Here is a 22,825-nt window from a genome sequence, read left to right as displayed (position 1 = left end):
AATGTGAACAGAGTGCATAGAGCGAAAGTACATATATATGCATGTACATACATACATGTACATATACACGCACACATATATATGCACATATATACATATATATATAAACAAATCCACTGCTGTTGAGTCTATTTAGACTACTGGTGTCCCAGTAGGACAGAGTAAAACTGCTCCCTAGGGTTTCCAAGGAGCGACTGGTGGGTTCCCAAGGAGCGGCTGGTGGATTTGAACTTCTGAACTTTTGGTTAGCAGTGGAGCTTTTAAACACTGCGTCACCTGGGCTCCATATATATATATACATATACATATATATATAAAAATATACATATACATATAAAAATATATGTATGTACACACTTTCATATTTATGAAAAGATACATTCACAATATAGAAAAAAAAAATCAATAAGTAAAGCGTAGCAACCCAATAGAAAAATGAGAAGACTTAAAAAAGAATTTCACTAAAGAGTACATCAAAAGGGGAATCAATACATATATATAAAACGGCTCAACTTCATTAACGATAAAAAAAAAACAAAAACCAAACCCGTTGCCTTGAGTCACTTCCGACTCATAGTGACCAATAGGACAGAGTAGAACTGCCCCATAGGGTTTCCAAGAGTGGCTGGTGGATTCGAATTGCTAGCTTTGTGGTTAGAGCCCGAACACTTAACCACTGTGCCACCAGGGCTCCCATTAACGGTAAGTGGAATGGAAATTAAGAACTATAGAGTGATATCCATTACACACGTATAAGAATGGTCAACATGAGCATGGAAAATAACAAACACGGTGAAGGTGTGGAGCACAGTAGTGTAAATTACTATAACCACTTTGGATACTTGTTCTGTGGGATGTAGTAAAACTGAACATATGTGGACCCTATGACTTAGTAATTGTTCTGCTAGATATATACTCAACATAAATGTGTGCACATGTTCACCAAAAGGCAAGTATTGTATTGGCATTATTCGTAATAGCCTCAAGTTGAAAACTACCCAAAGGCTTACTCACAGTAGAATGGATAAATAAATTGTGAAATAAATTGTGATATATTCACATAAAGAAAGTACACAGCAAGAATTAAGCCTTTACAAAAACACCTCAAAAATATGAATAGATCTCACAGATATAATGTTGAATGAAGGAGACCAGTCACTAGAGTATATACTATATGATTTCATTCATATAAATTACGAAAACAGGCACAACTAATCTATGATGTTAGTCAGGATAAGTGGTTATTCTTGGCAAAGACTGGGATTAATGACTGAAACAAAGCCGAGGGGGATTTCTAGGCTGTGCTTAATATTTTGTGTCTTGATCTGAATGCTGGTTATAATGCTTTGTTCTGTGTGTTAAACTTCACTGAGCCATACATTTTTGAAAAGTGTACTTTTCTTTATGTATTGTACACTTAAGTACAAAATTGGGAAAAAGAAAGCAAGCTAGGACTTGGACAAACCTATATCTAACTATGTGAATTCCTTCAGCCTACGTTCCTGCCTCTCACTAGCTGAGGTGTTCTTCATACAGAAACCTTTTACATCATTCTTTTGACACTTATTTTTATGTAGTTTTCTTGCATTTCTATGTATTCTTAAAGAGTATTTCTAGGAATACATACACTTATTAGTTGTTTTTAACTTTACACAAGGATACAATTCTCTAAGTAGTTACTGTCAAAATTTACATTTTTTAAAATTTGATATACTGCTAAAACAGATTTGAATAGGACAATTAGTGCTATACAGTGTGTGTGTGTGTGTGCGTGTGTCTGTACGCATGCATGTATGGGTTTGTGTAAATATTATGACGATTTCTGAGTTGAGTTCAATCTCCATACTTTGCTATTTGATTACTTACATATAGTGTTCAATGACATTATTGGAAACTGATTGTTCACAGAGGAAATGTGATATACTATACATTTTCTGTTCACATGTTCTTTTCCTTACATTCTTATGCATTTATTTCTATGGGATAAACTCTCATGACTATTGCTAGGTAGAAAGTATGTTGTTTCTATGTGCCGTTGAGACAATTCCAACTCATAACGGCCCTATGGGACAGAGTAGAACTGCCCCATAGGGTTTCCAAGGAGCAGCTGATAAATTGGAACTGCTGACCATTTGGTCTGCAGCCATAGCTCTTAACCACTGTGCCACCAGGGTTCCTAGTAAAAATCTACGTTTATATTTAATTTTTTAAATTTTTATTGTGATTTAGGTGAAAGTTTACAGCAAAAATCAGTTTTCATTCAAAAACTGTATACACAAATTGTTTTGCGACATTAGCTGCAATCCCTACGATGTGTCAGCACTCTCTCCCTTTCCCTTTCCACCCTGGGTTCTCAGTGCCCACTCAGCCGGTTCTCCTGTCCCTTCTTGCCTTCTCATCTTTGCTTTTGGGCAGGTGTTGCCCTTTGGTCTTGTATACTTGACTGAACTAAGAAACACAGCCCTGAAGTGTGCTATTGTTTATGTTATAGGACTGTGTAATCTTTGGCTGAAAGGTGGACTTCGTGACTGACTCCAGTTCTGAGTTAGCAGGGTGTCTGGGGACCATAGCCTCAGGACATCCTCCAGTCACTGTCAGACAATTAAGCCTGGTCTTTTCTTGTACATTTGAATTTTGTTCTACATTTTTTGCTCCTCTGCCCAGGACCCTTTATTGTGATCACTGTCGGAGTGGTCAGTGGTGGTAGTCAGGCACCATACGGTTCTTCTAGGATCAGGCTGGTGGAGGCTGTTGTTCACATAGTCCATTAGTCCTTTGGACTAATTTTTCCTTGTGTCATTGGTTTTCTTCATTCTCCTTTGCTCCAAATGTGCTGGGACCGATAGATGTATCTTATAAGGCCACTCACAACCTTTTAAGACCCCAGACACTACTCACCATAGTAGGGTGTAGAACATTTTCTTTATGAACTATGTTATGCCAATTGACCCAGATTTCCCCCAAGACAATGGTCCCCAGCCCTCAGCCCCAGTAAATGAGACCCCCAAAATGTTTGAATTTGTCTAGGAAGCTTCTTTGACTTTACCTTGGTCAAGTTGTACTGACTCCCCCTGTATTTTGTGTTTTCTTTCTCTTCACCGAATTTACCACTTGTCTATTATCTAGTTGGTGATTTCCTCTCCTCAACCCTCCTCTCCCTCATAACTGTCAACGATTGTTTTTTTGTGTGTGAATATTTTCTTGGGTTTTTTGTAATAGTGGTCTTATACAATATTTGTCCTTTTGTGATTGCCTTATTTCACTCTGCATGATGCCCTCCAGATTCATCCGTGTTGCGAGTTGTTTCAAGGATTCATCATTGTTCTTTACCATTACCAAAGGTTGCGTTGTGTGTATGTACCGTAATTTGTTTATCCATTCATCTATTAATGGACACTTAGGTTGTTTCCATCTTTTTGCTATTGTGAACAATGCTGCAATGGACATGGGTGTGTGTATGTCTGTTCATGTGATGGCTCTTATTTCTCTAGGATCTATTCCTAGGAGTGGGGTTGCTGGATCATAAGGTATTTCTATTTCTAGCTTTTTAAGGAGGTACTACACTGTTGTCAATAGCGGTTGTACCATTTTCCATTCCTACCAGCAGTGCATAAGAGTTCCAATCTCCCCACAACCTCTCCAACATTTGTTATTTTCTGATTAGTGCCAGTAATGTTGGGATGAAATAGTTTCTCATTGTAGTTTTGATTTGCATTTCCTCATGTTTGTTAGCTGCCTGTATGTCTTCTTTGGTGAAGTGTCTGTTCATATCCTATGCCCATTTTTTAAATAAGTTATTTGTCTTTTTGTTGTTGAGATGTTGAAGCATTCCATAGATTTTAGAGATTAGATTTTTGTTGGATATGTCATAGCCAAAAAATTTTCCCAGTGTAATAGGTTCTCTTTTGGTGACCTTAAGTGTTTAATTTTTAGGAGCTCCCAGTTATCTAGTTTATCTTCTAGTGGTTGTGCATTGTTACTTACGGTTTGTAAACAATTTATGTCAGGTAGTAGTTTTTTTTTTTTTCTGGGTTTAGTAGTGTCCCTAGCGTTGTCCTTATTTTTTATTCCATGGTTTTTATCATGATCCATCTTGAGTTAGTTTTTGTGTGAGGTACGGGTCCTGTTTTATTTTTTTTACAAATGGACAACTTTTGCCAGCATCATTTGTTAAAAAGATTGGCTTTTCGCCATTTAATGGACTTTAGGTCTTTGTCAAAGATCAGCTGACCATAGGTGGATGGATTTACATCTGGATTCTCTATTCTATTCCATTTTTCTGTGTCAGTTGTTCTGCCAGTACCTGGCTGTATAGTAGGTTCTGAGATCAGGTAGTGTGAGTCCTCCTACTTTGTTCTTCTTCAATAATGTTTTGCTTATCTGTGGGCCTCTGTCCTTTCCATATAAAGTTGGTGATTAGTTTTTCTACCTTGGTAAAGAATGCTGTTCGTATTTGGATCAGGATTGCATTATGTATGTAGATCACTTTAGGTAGATTTGACATTTTCACATTGTTGAGTGGTTCTATCCATGAGCACCGTATATTTTTCCATTTATGTAGACCTCTTGGATTCTTGCAATAGTGTCTTGCAGTTTTCATTGTATAGATCTTTTACGCCCCTGGTTATATTTATTCCTAAATATTTTATATTTTTAGGAATGACTATAAATGATGTTGTTTTCTTGATTTCTCTTTTGAAGTTCTCTTTGTTGGTGTATAGAAATCCAACTGATTTTTTAGGTTGGTCTTTTATCCTGCTACTCTGCTGACTCTATTAGTTCTAGCGGATTTCTTGTGGAATCTTTGTGTTCTCTATGTATAGGATCATATTATCTGTGAATAGGGAGAGTTTTACTTCTTCCTTTCCAATTTGAATATCCTTTATTTCTTTTTATTGCCTTATTGCTCTAGGTAGGACTTCCAGCAAAATGTTAAATAGGAGTGGTTCTCAGGGGGAATGCTTTCAGCTCCTCTCTACTGAGAATGATGTTGGCAGTTGGTTTTGCATAGATGCCTTTTATTATGTTGAGGAATTTCTCTTCTATTTTATTGAGAGTTATTTTTAGGAATGGGTGCTGGACTTTATCAAATGCCTTTTGAGATGATCATGTGATTCTTTTTTTTTTTCTTGTTCTATTTATGTGGTAGATTATGTTGATTGATTTTTTAATAATGTCGAACCATCCTTGCAAGCCTGGTATGAATCTCACTTGTTGTGGTGTATTTTTTTTTTTTTTTGATATGATGCTGAATTCTGTTGGCTAGAATTTTGTTGAGAATTTGTGCATCTGTATTCATGAGAGATATTGGTTTGTAAATCTTTTTTTTTTTTTTTTGTGGTTTCCTTGCCTATCTTTGGTATCAGGGTTATGCTGGCTTCGTAGTATGGATTTGGGAGTATTCCCTTCTTTTTAATGCTTTGAAATGTTCTACTCTGTCCTATAGGGTCACTATGAGTCGGAATCGACTCGATGGCACTGGGTTAGTGTAAACTTTTCTCTGAATGTTTGGTAGAATTTTCCAGTGAAGCTATCCAGGCCAGGGCTTTTCTTTGTTGGAAGTTTTTGTATTACCTATTCAGTCTTCTCTTGATATGGGTCTGTACAGATTTTCTACTAGCTTTTTTTTGTGTGTGTTAGTTTAAGTTGGTACTGTATTTCTGGAAATTTGGCCATTTACTCTATGTTCTCAAATTTGTTGGAGTACAGTTTTTCGTTGTAGTCTGTTACGATCCTTTTTATTTCAGTTGGGTCTATTGTAATGTTCCCCCGTCTCATTTCTTATTTGGCTTATATGCTTCCTTTACTCTTTTTCTCTTGTCGGTTTGGTCAGTAATTTGTCAATTTTGTTGACCCTGTCAAAGAACCAACTTTTAGTCTTGTTAATGCTTCGTATTGTTTTCCCGTTACCTATTTCATTTATTTCTGATCTTATCTTTATTATTTTCACTCTTCTGGTGGCTTTGGGCTTCTTTTGGTGTTCTTTTTCTATTAATTAGAGTTGTAGGACTAACACTTTCATTTTCGCCCATGCTTCTTTTTTGATGTGTGCATCTACTGCTGTAAATTGACCTCTGAGCACTGCCTTTGCTGTGTCCCCAAGGCTTTGGTATATTTTCATTCTCATTTAATTCTAGGAATTTTTTATTCCTTCTTTGATTTTTTCTATTACCAAGTCGTCTTTAAACAAGGTGTTCCTCAATTTCCATGTACTTGTTTTTCCCTTGCCCTTTCTGTTATTTATTTCTGCTTTTACGGCACCGTGATCAGAGTGAATGCTTTGTATTATTTCGATGGTTTGGATTTCATTGAGGGTTGCTTCGTGACCTGAAATGTAGTCTGTTCTGGAGAATGTTCCATGTGTTTGGAAAAGAATGTTTACTTTCCTGCTGTTGGGTGGAGTCTTCTGTGAGGTCAAATTGGTTAATCTGGGCCTTTACATCTCTTATATTTTTGTTGAGTTTCTTTCTAGATATTCTGTCCTTTACTGAGAGTGGTGTGTTGAAATCTGCTACTATTATTGTTGAACTGTCTACTTCTCTTTTCCATGCTGTCAGAGTTTGTTTTATGTATTTTGGAGCCCTATCGTTGTTACATAAATGTTTATTAAGGTTTTCTCTTCTTGGTGGATTGTCTCTTTAATCATTATATACTGTCTTTCCATGTCTTTTATGGTTGATTTAGCCTTAAAGTCTATTTTATATGAGATTCCATTGCCATTTCTGCCCTTTTTTGGTTACTATTTGCTTCATGTATTTTTTTCCATTGCTTGATTTTTAATATATTTATGTCTCTGTGTCTAAGGCATGTCTCTTGCAGACAGTATATTGATAGGTCATGCCTTTTTATCCATTCTGCCACTCCGTTGCTTTACAGGTGCACTTAAACCATTTACATTCAGTGTGGTTATTGATAGATATGAGTTGCTGTTATGTTATGGTGTTTTTTTTTGTGTGTGTGTGTGTGTGTGTGATGCTGACATTTTCTTTGTTTCTCTTACTTTCCTGTGCTGAGTTTCTTTTGTTTATGGGTTTTCTTTTCTTTCATTATTATAGATTTTGTGTTTACAGGGACTTTACATTTTTCTTTTGTTCTATTCTGATGAGTAGGTTTAACTTTGTAGTTACCTTGAAAGTTACCCTTATCTTCCTAAGTTCAAAGCAGTGTTGTATTACTTGATATTGCCTTGACTTCCTGTCCATTTGAAAGTTCTATACCTACACTGTTTACTCCCACTTTTATAACTTTGACATTGTTGTCATTTACAGACTGATGTCTCTGTATCCCTGTTTTAAGTCTTTTAGCTTTGTTTTATTATTGAAAGTTCTTTACATAAGTTGGTATCTGGCTGAGGCTGTCCTGCATCCTAGACTTTGATTATTGTCTGATGTTGTTGGTTCTGTAACTGAAGGACTCCCTTTAATATTTCTTGTAAGTTGGTTTGGTTTTTACAATTTCCCTTAATTTCTGTTTATCCGGAAATATCCTGATTTGTCATGATATTTGAGGGTTTTGCAGGATATATTATTCTGGGTTGTCAGTTTTGTTCTTTCAAGGTTTTATGTGTCTCATCCTATCATCTTCTTGCCTCCATAGTTTCTGCCAAGTAACCAGAGCTTAGTCTTATTGTTCCACTTTGTAAGTGACTTCATTTTTTTCAAGCTGCTCTTTGGATTCTTTCTTTGTCTTTTGTTTTGGCAAGTGTGATTCTGATATGTCTTGTTGACTTTGTTTTTTGGTCTACCGTGTAGGGGACTGGTTTAGCTTCTTGGATGGTCAGCTTTTCATCTTTCCTGATATTTGGGAAGTTTTCTGCCAGCACATCTTCAACAATTTTCTGTTTTTTGTGTTTCTTCCCCCCATTCTGCAACTCCAATCATGCACGAATTTTTGCTCTTGATTGTGCCCACATAATTCTTATATTTTCTTCATTCATTTCTCTGATGTTGCCTCTAACAAAGTGGCACCCATAGATTTATCTTCAATCTCACTGATTCTTTCTTTCATTGTTTCTGATTTGCTCCTAAAACCTATGGAATTGTGCATTTCTGAAATATTGTTGGTTATCTTTTTGATTTTGTAGTTGTTGTTTTGTATGATTTCTAATTTTTTATTTATCTTGACATTTTGTTCTTGTATTATTTTCTTGAATTATTCTATTGCTTTTTCTTTGTTTTCCTTGGTTTTGGCTATGTCTTTCTTGATTTTGTCTGATTTCCACAATTTTGTCTATTTTTCCTTGATTTTGTCTGTGTTTTCCTTGGTCTGTTTCCTAATCTCTTAGAGAGCTCTACATTTTAGTCTTTTGATTTCCATATCAGGTAATTCCACTACATTTTCTTCTACTGGATGGTCATCTAATTCTTTATTTTGGTCACTTGTTGGAGCCATCTTGTCCTGCTTTTTTATATGTTTTAATATTGTCTACTGTCTCTGAGATATTAAGGTATTATTTTATTTATTTATTGTAAGTTTATTTCATCTTGCTTTGTTTTGTTCTGATATATCAATGCAGGCAGGCTAGATGTGCTTTGATGCTGGCTCATCTGTGGGCATGGCAACTCTCACTACCTTGTCTGGGTGGACAGGGGCAGCCAGGCAAGGTGAGACTTCATTGCTGTACACTGGTTTAGTGAGGTGGCTGAACTGACTGGGCAGGTGTTGTTTTCCTCTTGATATTGATCCAGCAGTGTGGAAGCATAGGTAGCCAGGTGTGTTAGATGGTAAGTGATAGAAGCAAAAGAGCTGACACACCCAGCTATCTGATTGAATGGCAGGAGAGATCAAATTGTGCGGGACTGGTGAGGCAGTGAGCCTGAGCTGGGGACACTCTAGCTATGCTGGCATGATGAGGGGTGGCAGGAAGGGGGTTAGGGTATGGGGCTAGGTGGGATAACAAAGAAAAGAGATATTAAAAAAATAAGGTGGTAACTGCTGGTTGGGGGCAGGGTGGCGTGAAGAGGGAGAAGTTGATGTACAGGGTTAGGTGGGAGGCAGAAAGTGTCAGGCTGGTGGTTCTCTAGCTGCAGTGGTGTGGTGTGGCCTGGCAGGACGGGGGAAGGCAGATGATGAGGCTAGGTGGGAGGAAAAGAAAGAAAAAGAAAAAAAGAAAAAATTTTGTGGTGGCGTCTCGCAAATGGGAGCAGGTGGGACCTGGGGTGGGGGCTGGGCAGTAGCTCTCTACCCATGGCTGTGCTGTGAGGCTTGGTGGGAAGAGGTACAGGTGGTATAAAGGCTAGGTGAAAGGTAGAATGAAAATGTAGAACAGGGAATAAGAAAGAAAAAAAAAAGAGAAAAAAATGGCATAGCAGGAGCCATCAGTGGGGCAGGGAAGAACCAACCAGTGTTGCAGTGGACTAGTGCTCCTTTAGCCAAGGTGACATGATATGGCCCAGTGGGACTTGATGGAGGTAGGGTATGGGGATGGGTGGCAGGGAGAAACAAAAGGAGGAAAGGGAAAAAATTAAGAAAATAAAATTAAAAGATAGATAGAAATATAAAATGGCATGGCAGGAGCCAGCTGGTGGGAACCAGGGGGCCCGAGCTGGTGGTGGGCTGGTAGCTGTCTACCCACAGTAGGCCTGGTGGGAAGGGGTAGAGGTGCATACTAGACTAGGTGTGAGGGAGAAAGAAAAGGAAGAAAGGAGGGGAAAATGGCGTGGCAGGAACTGGCAGTTGGGGCAGGGCGTACCTAGGTTTGCAGCATGCTGGTTTCTCTCTAGCCAAGGAGGGAGGCATGACATGGCCCTGTGTAAAGGGGTAAATGTGAGATATGGAGCTAGGTTGGAGGGAGAAATAAAAGGAGGAAAGGGAAAAAAAATTGTGTGGTAGGAGTTGGTGGGTAAGGGTGCGGGGATCCAGGCTGGTGGTGGGCCAAGTAGTTCTCTAGTCACAATGGTGCAGCATGGACTGGAGGGAAAGGAGAGAACTGCAGCACAGGGCTAGGTGGGAGGGAGAAAGAAAAAGAAGAAATGGAAAAAGTAAATGGTGTGGTAGGAGCTGACAGGTGGATATGGGGCAGAAATGGGCTGGTGTTGCACCATTGTCTCTCTAGCCAAGGCGGTATGTCGTAACTTGGTGAAAAGGTATAGAGGTAGGGTACAGGGCTGGCTAGATGGGAATGAGAAAAAAAAGGGGGAGGGGAAAAAATGGCATGGCCAGAGCCAGGTGTGGGTGAGGTGGACCTGGGCTGGTGATGGGCTGGTGTCTCTCTAGCCAAAATGGCATGGAATAGCTCAGAAGGAAAGGGTAGTGGCGGGGTACATGACTAGATAAGAGGGAGAAAATAAAAAAAGAAAGGAAAAAAAATATGTCCCAGCCAGAGTTGGCAGATGGGGGCAGGGTGGACCTGGGCTGGTGTTTCTCTAGCCAAGGTGATATGGTATAGCTTGGCAAGAAGATGTAGAGATGAGGTACAGGCTAGGTGGAAGGTAAAAAGAAAAAGGAGACAGGGGAAAAAAATGACGTGGCAAGAGGTGGCAGGTGGGAGCATGGTGGACTTGGGCTGGTGGTGGGCCAGTGTCTCTCTAGCCTTGTCTGGCCAAGATGGCAGGACATGGCCTGGAGGGAAGCAGTAGTGATGGGGTATGTGTTAGGTGGGAAGAAGAAAGGAAAAGAGGAAAGGGAAAAAGAACAAAAAATTGGCATGTCAGGAGCTGGCAGGGAGGGAGGCAGACCCAGGCTTGTGGCAGGCTGACAGCTCTCTAGCCAAGGTGGCTAGGTGTTGCCTGTCAGGAGGGGTGGAGGTGGTGTACGGGGTAGAAGGGTGAGGGGTGGGAAAGTACGTTCTTCTCAGGTTATCAGGTGCTTTGTCTCTTGTTTTTAGCTCCGTGAATTTGCCTTCCCATATTCCCTGTCCAGGGTCTTGGATGGCTGTGCTCCAAGATGGCAATGCTCTGCCATGTTAGTTGGTTGGGGACCTCCACTTTGTATCTCTCCTTGTTCTCTGTTTTCCTTCACTTTCTTCTGTTTGGTGTTTGATCTATTTCTTTATCTCTTTATTTGATGCTTAGGGTTCCAGGATTGACATTAGTATCTTTTTTACTTAGATTTTTGGTCTTTGCTTCAGAGGGATGGCATGATGTATCTGTCTAGGGCACTGTGCCGGCTCTTCCTTTGTTCACATTTTCTACTAATCAATATCAACAAAAAGAAATGCAATATTTTTATTAAAAATATATTTATTTTTGCATTTTTAGCTGCATTACTTTTGTACCATTCACACTAATATACACAGAGAGAATAAACACTCATTATCTAGGCCTTGTACTCAAACTTTTATTGATTATAATCATTATATATTTTGAGGAACATAATTTGACTTAAGATTTGTATGAATCTAAGCAATAATAAACATATTGAATTGAGTGCATGCTGATGTGCCCTCAGCATAATTTTTCAGTGATAAGTGCAACATTCCCACTGTTACCTTTTTGATCCTATGAGGATAATAATACACTATTATCATCATTAAAATAAATATCTCTATGGCTGAGAAAAGAAAGTAAAGAGTTAGCACAAGCAGCAAAAAATAAAAATCACAGATGGGAATGATGTTAATATGCCTTTCACATAATGGGTCTTGAACACGGGACTTAGAATCATAGAAAGGTTCGTATTCCTACAGGTAACATTTTCAAGGCTGGCTGGAGATGAAAACATTTTCATTTGTTAGGAGATAATGCTCCTTGAAGGATTTTTTACACCTGTGGAAGAAGAAAACATATTTACCCCTGTGGGAGTTTTTCTGAAATATTTTAATTCATTAAGAATGACTGAACGAAGAGCATTTTATTTCACACTCCTTCATTTTTACATTGAATTTGAAGTAGAAAAACACTTCATAATTAAACACACGTTTGACTTTCTCAATAAAATTTTTCACTTCCCAGTGAACAGAAATCTCAAATTGGTATGAAAGAAAGTGTTTTCATCTTTCTCTTTTTTTTTATTACCTGGATTGGCAAGTGGGCAACCTTCTATTTATATATACTTTCTTAGAAAATTTCTGCTAAGTTCTTCCTGAAAATTTGTATCTAATCGCTTACCTAAGAATGAAGATAAAATATTTCAGTAGGTTTGGTAAAGATTTCCTTGAGTAGCTTTTTTTTTCTCCCTCTGTTTTCATATCCTTGTGATACTGAGTTCTTTTAAAAAGGAAAACTATTAAAATATGTTTCTTTGAATCATGGTTTAGTTTTCTTCCAATAAATATGCAGCGAACATTATTCTAATATATGTGATTTGAAGTGCAGCCAGAGACCTGGTTTCTGACTAACATATTTGAGTTGTCCAAGGGTCTATATTTTTTTTCCCCTCATTGGAGTCACATCTTTAAACTATAGCCCTACCTTCAGGAATGATAATACATGAGATAATAACACAGTAATAACTATTTATATGTAACATGTTACTGTGTGGTCAAGTTTTCTAACGATAAATTATAACTCTTGGATGGCAACTCGAGATTACTTCATGTAGATCCTGAAGGGTAGTTCTCTTTCAAATGCTGAGGTAAAACAAAGGATTACATGGTCACATCAGACTAATAAGAAGAGAGTTCATACCCAATCCCAAGCATTACTAATACTTCAATGATATAAGTGATCACAGGCCAGAGGAAAATTAAGGAGAGTTCTGGTACCACAAGCATGGCTCTTAGGTCCTTCCTTGCCTCATCAGGATCCACTCTGGTTCAGGTTAACAAGAAAACTCTATGTATGTGGCTATATTACACAGGTGGGAGCCATTTCAGTATGAAACATTTTATATGCATACATATTTTATACTTATATAGTGCCATAATTAATATGACATTTTCAAGAAAGTCATGCCCCATGCACTTATACGTTCTAAATTTGTTTAAAATAGCAATCCTATACAGACTAGGTATATCCTACCAAATGGATTACATATCTAAGAATTCTCTGGCTAGCAAATATCACTAGTTAGTTTTCAAAGCAGTTTGTCTTTAGTGCGCTTACCAGAGGTTTTGAAGAGTCTCCTTCCTTCTTTCTTTGCTAGGTGCATCTCCCCTGTAAGAAAGGAGAATAGATTGAATGACCATCACTTTGTTTATCATTTTCTTCCCAAATGCCACCAGGATGGGAAAGAGTACCCAGTGGAAGAAATGGAAGGTGATGGGAAAAAGATAAATAGTTTGCCTAGGAGATAAACCACCAAAATGAGGGAGAAATGTTTGGGAAAGAGAAAAGAAAACACTTTAGGAAAGTTTGTCTATTTTAAAAATTTATCTATACCCCAATATCTGCAAAAAAAAAAAAAAAAAAACTTGCGATACTCTCATCTCCCTTTGAAGAGCTTTTCAGCGGCATGGTTTGGTTTTATTATTGAAATTGCTCCATTATATGCATTATTTTCTTGATGAATATTATTCAGAGTTTCAAATCCTACACCAGGGCATAAAAACAAAATGGAAATATTGTGCAAATAGTGGTGATGATGGTGACGGTGGTGGTTGGCAGATTAGAGCTGATCCATAGGCTCTTCAAGGTTATGGCCGTTCAGAAACAGATCATCTGGCTTCGGTGCGCCTCTGGCTTTTGAATCACCAACAATTCAGCTAGCGGTTCAGCGCTTAAATGCTTGTGTCACTCCAGGTTGTACTGTATTTTGCTAGGTTAGCAGCTGCTGAAATGATTTGTAACTTTTTTTTATCACTCCTTCGGAAATGGATATATATGATTTTAATTCTTTTAAATGTAATACAAAACAAGGCAAAAATGATGCAATAACAAAGTACAAATTATACCCCAATTCATATGGTTAACATACTTTGTGTAGGTGGGTGTCTATATGGTATTAATATCTTGTCACATAAAATTAAAGCAGTGGAGGAATAAGGATCTTGAGTATAACATGACTCTTAAATGACTTCTAAGAACAAAGTTATGATGTTTGAAAGAGAAAGTAAAATCAATTTTCATAAAGTTGGTCTATTTACGCAGGCCATCTAAATAATTTTGCACCATGCCTCAAAGGCTTTTGTGAAATAGCTGCCACATATAATTCATCTCCTTCCTTTCTTAAGCGTACAGCAAAAGCATATTATTGACTACCAAGAAATTGGGGAAAATCTCCATTGTAGATCATTTGAAAGGCAAAAAAGATGTGAAATACTTATTTTCATCTGGTCCAGAATGTAATAATTTAACGTTAAGTTAATGAATATTTTACCTTTGCCTGTTTGATAGTTATATGATCCCATATTTCTGACAATTTGTTGAGTTTCATTGTAAAGAAAACAAAGAATTTGTAAAACTGTAATCATAGTGGAGATAGCCTCTTTGACTCTCCCATGGAGAATAGGTACTTGGCTCTTCATATATGTCTGATGTTTCTATAAAGTATTTCTACAATATACTTTTTATGATAATCTTTCACACTACACCTTGCCACATATTCTTTCTTGATCTTATAATTTCCCATAACCTAGGTAGCTGTTGAAAAATCAGATCTTGCTATTTGCAAGCCAGAAAAAATAAAATCCGTCATTCATTCTCTAATGCCAAGGACAGAAACACAATACCACTAAGCAAGATGAGAGCTCAATGTTTTGTGGAAGGATTTGAAAAATAATGATAGAAATAAAAAATGCATCTGAGATCTAAAATCCCATTTTTTCCATTGCTTAAAACAGGAATAATATCCTTATAATTACCTTTAATTACCTTAATAATATTCTATTGGATATAAGACCATTGTGTAGTAATACTTGAAATAAGTAATCAAACATACCTCAGTAATTGACTTTGGTTAATAATAACAATGATGAAGGGAATAATGAAAGCACAAGCAGTAATATACATCGAAAGAGTTAGTAATAACATTTATATTTATAATTGTTTTAAGTCAAGAATTCTTAAAAAGTCCTTCTTCCCAAGTTAAACACAATACCAAAACGGTAGTGATTCATAGTGACCTTATAGGACAGAGTAGAACTCTCCCCTAGCACTTCCAAGGAGTGACTGGTGGGTTCCAACTGCAGACATTTTGGTTAGCAGCAGAGCTCTTAACCAGTGCGTCACCAGAGTTCCTAAACATAATACCAAAAGCCCGTTGATTCCACTCACAGCAACCAAACAGAGCAGACTAGAACTGTCTTATAAAGTTTCTAAGGAGCACCTGGTGGATTCAAACTGCCAACCTTCTGGTTAGCAGTCATAGCTCTTAACCACTACACCACCAGGTTTTCCCCTAAACATAGTAAAAAAAACTGCTAAAAATGAAAACCACTAATTTCTGTAACCACCACTCCGATCACTGGCAGACTTGACTATGCTTTAACAAATATTTTGATGCCCTGATCTTAGGTGAGGAATAGACTCCATAACGGAGATTTGCATGCAGATGGCTCATTTTGGAGGGCCTTTAGAATCCGCTGAGGGCCTGAGGTAAGCTGGATTGTGTCGAGGGAGAAGGTGAACTGGGGAGCAGGTGCAACAAACGGCTCAGTCATCTCACTGCAGCTCTGAAGTTAGCGAATCCTTCTGAGCTCTCCCTCTTTGAGGCCAGGGGACCTGGTTTTAGTATTCCCATATTGACCAGTCTTTGGAAGAAAGCTGCCTTGAGGAGGGGCTTAATTTTGGGTGAAGCAGCTCTTTAGGACTAAAGCAACTTCCAGGAGAAACTCAGCAGTGAGTTGTCAGCAGGCAACACTCTTAGAAACTGGAAAAATTAATGCCTTGGTCCTAAATGTGGGACTGAGCAGGGAAGGGCGGGGGGGTGTCCAGGAAGCCAGCATTTACTCCATTCTTTTTCTAAATGAAAAACATTAAAAAAAAAAAAATCCTTCAAAAAATGCCAGCTATTTAAAACCATGGGTTCTGTTTCACGATAGCCATCAGGGAAACTTACACGCTCCTAGTCATGTGATGGGGTCCTTTGGAGCACTTACAGATGCATATTCTCATTACTCTGTTTAAATGTTGATTTTAAGTTCCAATTTACGACTAGAGGAAATAGAATATTTACCTAGTTTAAAATTGTGCTATTAGTCTATAGGTAAAAGTTAGGAAATCATAACGGAGATTTTTGTGTAATCAACTTTCATCTCATTTAGGTCTCATTTTTGCACAAATACTATATTCTGAATAAATATTACTGCATAAATAAATTAGGATGTAAGGAAAAGGATGATATCCTAACCTTCTTTTATTTGTCAGGTAAGGGCTCCTCAACAAAATTATATCAAAACTGAATTTCTTTGGCTAGGGTTAAATAAAAGAGGACAATGTCAGTCAGGATAAAAATATCTCAAATATTACTTTTATCCTTTTCCTTTATTATCTTTCCCAAAGACTGAAAAATTGTTCTGTTATTGAAATTATTAAAGCTGTTAACTCGATTGAAAATACGTATTTGTAATGTTTATAGTGTTTTGTCCATATGGCATCATTTATTCATTCAAAAAATAATTATGGTACATCTCATTATTATACTCTCAATAAAGTAAAATGAAAAATTTTCTTGAGGAAAACAGTCCCCCAAAACTCACTCAGGAAAATAATAAATAATATGAATAGCCCTATATCATTATACAAACTGAATTTGTAGTCAAGAGCCTTCCATGATGAAAATTCCAGGCACAGTTACCTTCTCTGGTGAATTCTCCAATAACACGTCCAGAAAATAAACAAGAAGAAAATAATTTCAATATGTTTTATGAAGCCAGGGTTATCCTGATATCAAGACCAGAAAAAACAATAAAACAAACAATTGCTATGTAATAATATCCCTTAGGAACATGGATGCATGTATCCCTGATACAATGTTGGAAAATTAAATCAAGTAATATCTAAAAGGAATAATACGTCATGACCAGGTGCGGTTTATTTCAGGAATGCAAATTTTATATAATATTACAAAAACAAACATTGTGATTCATGTTCCACATGAACTAAAAACTAAACAAAAAAAATTATCCCCCCAAAAGTAAGACAATTGTCACAAAATCCAACAACCACTTATGACTTAAAAAAGACAAAAACAAAAAAAACAGCACTCTCACCAAACAAAGAATAGAAGGTAACTTTGTAAAACTGATAAAAGGAATCTTCAAAAGACCCCCTGGTAATAACACACCTCATATTCAAAGACTGAATGGTCCCTCTTAAGATCAACAACAATACAGGGATGCTTAATTTTGCCACTTCTATTCATCATTTAGTATATGGGTCCTGGTCAGTGGAACAAGAAAAACAGTGTTACATATACTAGAAGGAAAGATTTTTAAACTACTTTATTCATAAAAAATGTAATTTTTTATTCATAAAATCCTAGAAAATCTACTAAAATTAAGTGAATTTAGAAAATTCACAGAAATAAAGGTTGTTGTTGTAAGGTGTCATCAGGTTGGCTTCAACTCATAGCTTCCCTATGTACAACAGAAAGAAATACTGTCTGGTCCTATACCATCCTCAGAATCCTTGCTATGTTTGAGCCATTGTTGCAGCCACTGTGTCAGTCCATCTCATTGAAGGTCTTCCTCTGGTTCACTACCCTTCTACTGTACCAAACATGATGTCCTTCTTCAGGGACATCATGATAACATGTCCAAAGCGTGTGAGATGAATTCTTGCCATCCTCCTTTCTAAGGAACATTCTGGCTGTCCTTCTTCCAAGACAGTGTTGTTCATTCTTCTGGCACTCCATGGTGTATTCAATATTCTTCACCAACACCATAATTCAAAGGCGTCAATTCTTCTTTGCTCTTCCTTATCCATTGTCCAACTTTGGCATGCATATGAGGTGACTGAAAATACAAATGGCTTGTATAAGGCTCATCTTAGTCCTTATAGTGACATCTTTGCTTTAAAGAGGTCTTTTGCAGCAGGTTCATCCAATGAAATTCAGTGTTTGATTTCTTGACTGCTGCATTGATTGTGGATCCATGTAAAATGAAATCCTTAACAATTTCAATGTTTTCTCCGTTTACCATGATGTTGCTTGTTGGTTCAGTTGTGAGAATATTTATTTTCTTTATGTTGAGGTGTCGTCCATACTGGAGGCTGTAGTCTTTGAGCTTCATCAGTAAGTTCTTCAAGTCCTCTTCACTTTCAGCAATCAACGTTGTGTCATCTGCATATTGCAAGTTGTTAATAATCTTTCTCCAATCCTGATGCCATGTCCGTCTTCATGTAGTCCAACTTCTCGGAGTATTTGCTCAGCATACAGATTGAATAAGTATAGTGAAAAGATACAACCCTGATGCACATCTTTCTTAATTTTAAACAGCAAAGTATCCCCTTGTTCTATTTGAACAACTGCCTCTTGGTCTATGTACAGGCTCTGCAAGAGCACATTTAAGTGTTCTGGAATTCCCATTCTTTGCAATGTTATTCATAGTTTGTTATGATGCACTCAGTTGAATGCCTTGGTGTAGTCAATAAAACACAGGTAAAAATCTTTCTGGTATGCTCTACTTTCAGCCAAGATCCATCTGGCATCAGCAATGATACCCCTCATTCCAAGTTCCCTTCTGAATCTGGGCTTGAATTTCTGGTAGTTCTCTATCAATGTACTGCTGCAAATGCTTTTGAATGATCTTCAGAAAAAAATTTAATTTTGTGTGATATTAATGATATTGTTTAATAATTTACACATTCTTTTGGATCACATTTCTTTGGAATGGGCACAAATATGAATCTCTTTCAGTCGGTTGGCCAGGTAGCTGTCTTCCAAATTTCTTGGCATAGATGAGTGTGCACCTCCACCGTTGCGTCTGTTTGTTTAATCATCTCAATTGGTATTCCATCAGTTCCTGATGCCTTGCTTTTCACCAGTACCTTCAGTGGAACTTGGACTTCTTCCCTCAATAACAAATAAAGATGAATATGCAAAAATCAAAAGTATTCTGAAACTGGGAAATTATATCAATGATCAAGTAAAAACTGAAATTTAAATACACCTTTTAAATAGCATTAAGAAATGTAAAATACTTTGGGATTAATTAACAAAATACTGTTGAGAATTATTAAAGAATTTAAATAAACAGAAAGATATACCATATTTAAGGATGTCAATTCTCACTAAAGTGAACTACAGATTAAATGCAACCAAACCCAAATTTTAACCCAAATTCAGGACTTCTTCTATGTAGAAATTGATAAATGAATTCTAAAATTTATATGTAAGCACAAAGGACCAAAAATACCTAAAGAAATCTTGACAAAGAAGAAAGTTAGAAGAGCTGCTTTGGCCTACATGAATTAAAGGGTTAATCTAAAGGTATAATAAAGAATGCAATGTGATATTGGCCCATATGCATAAATATACAGATCAAATGAACAAAATGGAAAGTCCAAAAACAGATTACACATTAATTTTCAAATTATTTTTGACAAACTGCTAGATTTCTAAAGAAGAAACAATGGTATTTCAACAGAAAAACTGGGAGAACTGCATATTAATATTGAAAAAATGAACATTGCTCTATCCATTACACTATGTACAAGTATTAACTTGAAATTCTTGCTTTCATCTTCATCTCATTGGCTTTGATAAACCATGCTATGTTGGAGGGAAACACAAGCAAGAAACTCAAGGAAGTCTTTGGCCAACAGATACAAAGAAGCTGAGGCCTTCAGTCCAAGAATCCACAAGGAAATAAATCCTAAATCCTGCTGGCAATCATGTAAGTGATCTCGGAAGAAGATCCTTCCCTGGTTGAGCCTTCAGATGAGATCCCTGCCCTGGGTGACTTGTTGAGAGAAGCACAGAACCTAGATAAGCTGAGTCCGGATTCCTGACCCACAAAAACTACAAGATAATAAACGTGTGTTGTCTTCAGACAGGTTTTAGGATAATTTATTAAGCACCAATAGTTAAGTATACAGCTTCTTTAATTTTTTATACTTGTGATGATACACTTAACACAGTATTTATTTTATCTACCTTGCCAATCTGTGAACTACTAAATGAATCATCTATCTATGATTCACTTTCGTCGAGGTCAATAATTTTTATTTGTTTTATTAATATCTGTTTTATGGATGTTTTGATGAATGCATGAACAGATATTGTAACACTGGATTATTCTAAAATCCCCTGAAATGCATAAACTACATAATGCCCAGAGCATTTTCTGTTAACATGATGTTTCACAAGACATCTGTTGTGGAGTCATGCCGTAAGAAATATTTTCTGTTTACATTGGCTGAATGCACAGTGAACAAGACACAGGGATTCAGAGGGCATGTGGTTTAATTTGAGTCAATATACAACTTCTTCCTTTAGTATGTCTTAGATATTTTTGTTCAACGGTAATTAAATCCTGCTACTGTTGTACCAATTTCCCATACAAAAAGGATTTTGATGCATTAACTCTCAATTGTTATAATACATTCCTTAAGGAAGGAAAGTCACAAGTTCCACCGTGAGAAATTTTCTGAAAAATACATGAAATAAGTTTTGATAAAAGAATTCCCTGTAACATTTGAATTGCAGTTTAAAATTTTGACATTTTTGATTCATCTGGTTCAACATCTTGATGGAAAGTCATGTTCTGCAAATAACTCTAACACTTAGCACATTGTGGGCACTCCGTATGTATCTGTTAAATTAAACCAAATTGATTTGTCTTCTTTCAAAGAATCTTTTTTGAATAAAATTTTCTTATGACAGAAAAAGCCACTTCAACGAAATACTATATGCAACAGTTTCCTTAATATAAGAAACATTTCTATTTCAATAACAGAAACATCTAGCTCAAATATTAAGAAGAAAACATTTCATCGGTGTAACAGAAATAGCCATTCTAATAAGATACCTATGTTTTATAAAAAATAAAATGACAAATGAGTGATAGTCTTCTGAAAGAACAGAATCACTTACAAAAATATACAGATTTTTGACATATCAGTGATTAGAAATTACATCTCTCTTGTTATTATTGATTGCAAATTTAAATATATTTCTCTTTTTCATTTGGTTACATTGGCAGACAACTTTGGCCCAAGAGCCCTATCGTTTTATGTGACGGAATGTATCCTTTCCCTACTTCTTCAGGTTTGGAATTGGAAATTTTCCTGACTTTTTCACACTCTTAAACAGACTAAAATGGAATCCACCTTTAAACTACATTCTCAGTTCCTCGACAAGTCCTCCTTTTGAACAAATTTGGCTACTAAGCAACATAGGTAACTAGCCCCATACGAAGCCCTTGGACAATGTAATTTAGTGTTTCACTTTTCAGGTTTGTGTTTTTTCATGAAGCCCTAATATTGAAGTTATTGATTATTTTCTTACAGTGTTAGAGATGTGGCCGTTCTTATTTCTCACTATATGCTATTTCTTAATGCTACAGAGAGACACACTTTTCAGTACACATGGTGAGCTAGGCAGGCTGTGGGAAAAATGGTCTAGCTTTCTGACTGAAATCTTCTCTTTTTCATTTGAATTTTGTGGGATGTATATTATAGCTATGAAGGCCTTAAAGGAGCCCTGGTGGCACCGTGGTTAAGCATTCAGCTGCTAACCAGAAGGTCAGTGGTCCAAACCGTCAGCCACTCTATAGGAAAAAGATGTGATAGTCTGCTTCCTTAAAAGATTTATAGCCTTGGAAGCCCCATAGGGCAGTTCTACTCTGTCCTCTACCACTGCTATGAGTTGGAATTGACTCAACACAATGGGTACGAAGGGCTTGGAGATGCTTCGTAGAGAATAATTAGCAAAATAGTATTGTATGTCAGAATATAGAGCATTGGTTTCCAGTAGTATAAGAGGTAAAATTTTACTGAGAAGTACATATTTTACTAAACAAAATAAAACTTCATAATTCAAAACCTAATAAGTTTGTGTTTTATTTCATCCACTATTACAGCAAATTATATCACTGTAATTTTTACCTATGAAACAGCTGGGGTGAGCTTGTAAGTAATAGCAGCAAAAAGTATATATGAATACTACCTTATCCAATTTCCTAAAAACCATAGTAAATGTTCTATTTAAGACTGAATATGACTAAACTTTATTGGACTTGAACTGTATTCTAGGTAATTGTCCAGTAATAACTTTTGCTAAATTATACGAAGCCCTTACTTTACTTACCAGGGAACACAGACTCCTCAACCTCTAATATTATCATCATTCAAGATAATGAGCAACACAAACCATTCTATTACCAATCTAAAAGCAATAAATGTCAAAGTAAAGAAGTATGCAATATTCTGGCCTGAAAGAACAAAGGACAAAAGTAATGATAATACCCCTTTATATTTGCAGGCTATTATATCATGCATAACAAATGATGCTGTAATTGTAGACAGTGTTATTTTAACAGGTTATAAGGAGAAGAGAGGAGGGGAGGTAAGAGTGTTTTCCCTATTGCTCTGAAAAATGCTTCAAGCATCTTAATTTAAAATAGCCAGAAAGAGGAGGAGATTATTTTTTAGAGTGCATTTGTTATTAGTTCTTTAAGTCATGTAAGCTGAAGATTTCAGTGCTTGATTAATCAAGGAATTCACTGTAGAAGTGACTTCAAGGCAGTTGCAACATTTTTAATAATTATCAGGATGAACAGGAAATAGATTCTTAGCTGGTCATTTTAGACAGTCTAGTGGAAACCAATGCTGAGAAGGAAAAAATAATGTTAAGCAAACAAAGCCCTGTTTCCCTTCTGAATATTGATCATCAAAGTTATGTTCTAGCCTACAGCTCCTATGCGTCTGTGTCCTTTTGAGCTACTTATGTTTCAAGACTGTGAAAGGAAAGGGCATTGAGGCTACAGCTGAGGAGGTCTTGGCTCAAGCCCTGCTTCCTCCTTTGGCTAATATATAAAAAAAACAAATTTTTAAAATTTATTTTT

The sequence above is a fragment of the Loxodonta africana genome, chromosome 20 (assembly GCF_030014295.1).
Source record: "Loxodonta africana isolate mLoxAfr1 chromosome 20, mLoxAfr1.hap2, whole genome shotgun sequence".
Taxonomy (NCBI): domain Eukaryota; kingdom Metazoa; phylum Chordata; class Mammalia; order Proboscidea; family Elephantidae; genus Loxodonta; species Loxodonta africana.
The sequence above is the reverse complement of the archived record's forward strand: the minus strand, read 5'-3'. Positions refer to the sequence as shown.